General features: G+C 37.8%; 1 pseudogene; it reads right to left on the reverse strand.

Moving 5' to 3' along the window:
* Positions 1 to 320: 320 nt before the first annotated feature.
* On the reverse strand, positions 321 to 819 carry LOC101990968 (annotated as a pseudogene).
* Positions 820 to 5,005: the final 4,186 nt, after the last annotated feature.

Raw genomic sequence — 5,005 nt, forward strand, 5'->3', positions numbered from 1 at the left:
CCAGCGCAAAGTCATAAACCTACTGAAAGCACCGTGAAGAGATATCATCGTGCTGTTTGTGGGTAGACCTTCAGCTGCACAGTTCTGAGTGGAACTTTATAGGTGACTGGCCTATAGCATGATCAAAAGACTGGGCAGGTGTGTGTGGCTTAGGTCTTCCCAAAAGTTGAGTAGTTGCCTGCCTTTGCCTCCTGAGTGCTGAGATTAAAGGTGTGCACCACCACCTGTAAGTAGAGACTGTTTAGACCTGAATAATCACACAGAAACTATATTAATTACAACACTGCTTGGCCAATAGCTTAGGCATATTCCCAGATAACTCTTTTTTTTTTTTTTGGCTTCAATACACATTTATTTAAAGTGAGGCATCTGCAGAACAAATAATTCTTAAATTGTGATTCAGGTTGAAATAACTTCACAAAAATATGCTGAGACCAGGCACATCCACAGATCTCAACCACAGATCACTTCTTTGCCCATTCTTCTTTCTCTTTTCTTTCCCGAATAACTTCTTTCAGATAGGGTTTAAGGTAGAATTTGTCCTCCTCATATTTTGTCCACTGCTCCTTAGGCAAGATCTGATGCCGCATGCTCAGGTCCAGGGCTCTCTTAATTCGAAACATTCTGTCATTATAAAGATGCTCAGGAAGCCTTCTTATGGCTTCTTTCACATCTTCAGTCTCATGTGGTGTATCATCTCGCATTAAACCCAGTTTGTTGAATCCAGCAGCATTATAATACCATTTTCGAAAACCATCCAGCCACTTGCTTGATGCTGCAACAGCAGGTCTGCCCGCCATGATGACCTGAGCCCCAGATAACTCTTATATCTTAAATTAACCCATTTCCATTAATCAGTGTATCACCACAAGACTGTGGCTTACCGGGTAAGGTTCTCTGGCATCTGTCTCCCTGACTCCACCTACATATTGTCTCTCTCTCTCTCTTTCTCTCTCTTTCTCCAGATTTCCTGCCTGGCTTTACTCTGCCAAGCTATTGGCTGAAACAGCTTTATTCATGAATCAATAAAAAGCAACACATATATAGAAGGATATCCGACGCCATCTTACATTTTCTATCTAATTAAAAAGGAAGGCTTTAATTTTAACATAGTAAAATGACATATAACAAAACAGGTTTAAGAAGGAATTACACTTACAATATTTAGTCTATTTGCATCTGGAAAAATTAAAGAAAATATATTATCATCTATTTAATCTTTTTGAGTCTAAAGTTTCCTATCTAATTTATCTTTTATCATAACTGGGGGAAACTATAACTGTTGAAATAAGAGCAGCGGGGCTGCGTCCCAGGCACCCGGCCGCCCGCACGGCTAGCTTTACCCAAAATAATTACACGGAAACTGTATTCTTTTAAACACTGCTTGGCCCCTTAGTTTCAGCCTCTTAACCCATTTCTAATAATCTATGTAGCACCACGAGGTGCGCTTACCAGGGAGATTCTAGCCTACGTCTGTCTGGAGTGGGAGAATCATGGCGACCCTCTGACTCAGCTTCTTTCTCCCAGCATTCTGTTCTGTTTACTCCACCCACCTAAGGGTTGGCCTATCAAGGGGCCTAGGCAGTTTCTTTAGTAATAAGAAATCACTCCCACATCATATAACTATCTGTCTTCAACCCTTCAAAGACCCCAGAAGGATATAATATTACCTAGTAAACAGAAAGTGAATTGTAAGCAACTTCTAAAACTTTAGAATTGACAGAGACATCTAGCTGCCTGGACAGTCACCCAAAGTTCTTCTGTGATATTGGGGCATCCATCTTCAGCCTACAGGTCGATAGTATCTGGCAGGCTTTTCCATGAAGCAGGACATTTAAAAGGCTGTTTTGCCTCTCTTGGTAGTTTGTGAGTCACTTTCTTCTGTATCCTGCAGAATGTCTGGCAGTTTCTTCTGTGAAGCAGGGACCCTGAAGGACCATCCCATCTTTTGGAATGTTCAGCAGTCATTTTTCTGTGGGTCCTGCATGTCCAGTTTGTATAGCATGCCATCAAGCAGTCCAGACAAGAGCAGTTTCTTGCCCAAATGACTAGCCTTGTCACATTGAAGGCAAATTCCATAATGAGTTTCTTCAATGCCCATCAATCTCTCTGAAGTAATTGCTGCTGCCAGAAGCAGACATGTCTTATTGTTGAGAAAAGTCTAAGTTCTTAAAACATTTTAAATGCCATATTCTGTAGGCCTTTGACTTCTTGAAGATTATTTATTTAACTGAAACATGTCTCTATATATCTAGAAAACCTAACTAACATGACTACAAATTTGACTATTATAAATGACTATCTATTAATCTGCAATTTTAGTTATACATTACATTTCTAAATGAGCTGCATAAACATTAATGCCTTAAACAAGAGTAGAAATATATGTATATATATAACAAAATTGACTTTCAATTTGTATCAGTAGACCAAGATCCATACCAATGCAAAATATTCATCTCTATATCATATACCCCTTCAAATGAAAACAAACATTTATAAACAATAATTTTGGGAATTTGGGCAATATTTTCTCCAAACTGCTTCCTGTTTTTTGTTGGGTGAAGCAATTTAGGGTTCATGGATATCTTTCGGGGGCAGGGAGGTCTTGTTTCCAAATTCTGCAAAATGAAACACACTCATTTTCCAAATTTCATTTTTTTTGAGTACTCTTTTGGTTACTTCCTGCAGGTAGTGGATTTTGATTACACAAGGAATAAGTAGGACATTTTCTTATAATTTCCTTGGCTTGTTACCAAGTGAAGAAAAAAATCCTTTTTTAAACCCTTACTATCGACATGGTATTTTTTTTATGAAACTCTTTTTCATAAAAACTCTTTTTATGAGACCTTCAGCACATTTCCTACTAATAACTGATCAATTTCATCACTACCTTGTGTTAGAGAGCCTGGCAGACCTTTACGGGATCTGATATGTGTATATTTATGGGATGATCCCTATTTCTATTTCCTGTAGTTGTATAAATAACCAAATTAATTCTGACATCAGGAATAAGTTCAGAAGTTTCAATATGTAAGACAACTCCTTCTGCATATTGAGAGTCAGTAATTATATTAAGAGTCTGAAAAATCTAATAATACTGAGAAGAGCAGATGATTTTGGTTTCTGAACTGAATCATAAGGACTTTGAATCACTTTATTTATTTTTCCTGACTTATAAAGGGCCTTTCCTGATTTATTTGCATAAGTGTAGAATGAAGGGGTTGCAGAAATTGGGGTGTCTTTTACTATATGATGTAGAATCCAATCAGCCTTTTTTATAAACTGAAATCTCTTGATTTTTGGATATTTGTTACCTATCTCTCTCATAAAATTATTGAAACTCTTTGCCAATTTTTATTTTGTGATCATAATGAAGCAATGGTAAATTATAGACTGAGAAAACTATACACAAATTATTTCTAATGGCTGCCATATAAAATATTGGCACAGGGTGAGGCTGTTCAACATCCCTTGAGGGAGAATTTTCTATTGATATCTCTTAACAGACTGAGAATTATTATAAGTAGGCATTGTGAAGGCAGATTGTTCTCTATTCTGTTTTTGAAAAGGTATAGTAAAAAAGCAGTATTTTAAATCAACCACTTTAATAGGCCATCCCTTAGGTAATAAAGAATGCAAGGGAATTCTAGGCTATAAGGAGCCCATTTTATATATTTATAAAATTTATGTATTTATATATTTATACCTCTTTAAATCTGTTACCATCCTCCATTTTCCAGATTTCTTTTTAATAACAAATACAGAATTCCAAAGACTGGTCAATTCTTCAATATGTTGAGCATTTAACCACTCCTTTACCAGCTGCTCTAAGGCCTGTAATTTTTCTAATGTCAAAGGCTCAACCCAAACAGGTTTGTCAGTCAACTAATTTAAAGGTAGGGCGGCTGGTATTTTTGAAATACTAACAGCTTTTGTACCTTGCTTCTTACAGCTTGAATGGTCTGCGACTGTCCTTGATAGTATCTTTTAATATTTCCCTCAGGAACATTCCTTATTTTATAGCATGTTTCTAAGATTAGGGGAATGTTAATCTGTGGTTTCCATGGCTGCAGTAAATCATGTCCCCATAAATTCATTGCTATATTAGCCACATATGGTTTCAATTTTCCTGTCCTTCTGGCCCTGTAAATTCAACCCATCTTGTACTTTGTTTTACTTGAGACAAACTGCCAATCCCTGAAAGCTGAACATTTGCTTCTTGAAGAGGCCAACCTGGATGCCATGATTTTGGTGCAATTATTGTGACATCTGCACCCGTGTCTACCAAACCCTCAAGTTCTATGCCATTTATTTGTATTTTAAACTTTGGCCTTTATTCATTTATAAAAGTTTGCCAAAATATTTGCTTTATGCTTTCTCCTGAGGTTTTGTTTTATTTTCTACTGCTGGTCTGGCATCCAAAGCCATATGGTTTTAAACAACCTGTGTTATATCATTTAATCGTTTTGTGAAAGGTTTCCCCCACAGGGGGAATGCTGACAGGGAACGATTGAGCTACATTTGACATTGGGGCCTGCAAGGGGTCCTGCTGGGTGTTTTCTGATGGCAAAAGGTTATCTTGCCTGTCCCTTGTTGATCTACATTTGTTAGTCCAATGCTAGCCTTTGCCACACTTTCTGCACACTCCAAAGGGCTCGGCCTTCTGTTTGAATTATTTCTAAGAGCAGTTTGCTCACACTCATTCAGATCACCTTTCCTACCACAACAAAAACACCTCACATTTTGTTTTTTTTTTTCCCACATTTTTTAGAAAGCAATGATCCTATCCAAGCATCATCATTAGAAGTATGGGGGCCAATGTTAATTGTATGTCTGCTTCATTCTTCTATGGCTTTGAGGTTTCAGATGCTCAGACCAGGCTCAGTCTCTCTCTCCCTGCTGCCTGGCAATCCAGATGCAGAACTCTCATCCTCTCTCCAGCACCGTGTCTGCCTCTGCTCTGCTGTGCTTCCCACCTTGGCTATAATGGACTAAATCTCTG

Source organism: Microtus ochrogaster, chromosome 5 (assembly GCF_000317375.1).
Source record: "Microtus ochrogaster isolate Prairie Vole_2 chromosome 5, MicOch1.0, whole genome shotgun sequence".
Classification (NCBI taxonomy): Eukaryota; Metazoa; Chordata; class Mammalia; order Rodentia; family Cricetidae; genus Microtus; species Microtus ochrogaster.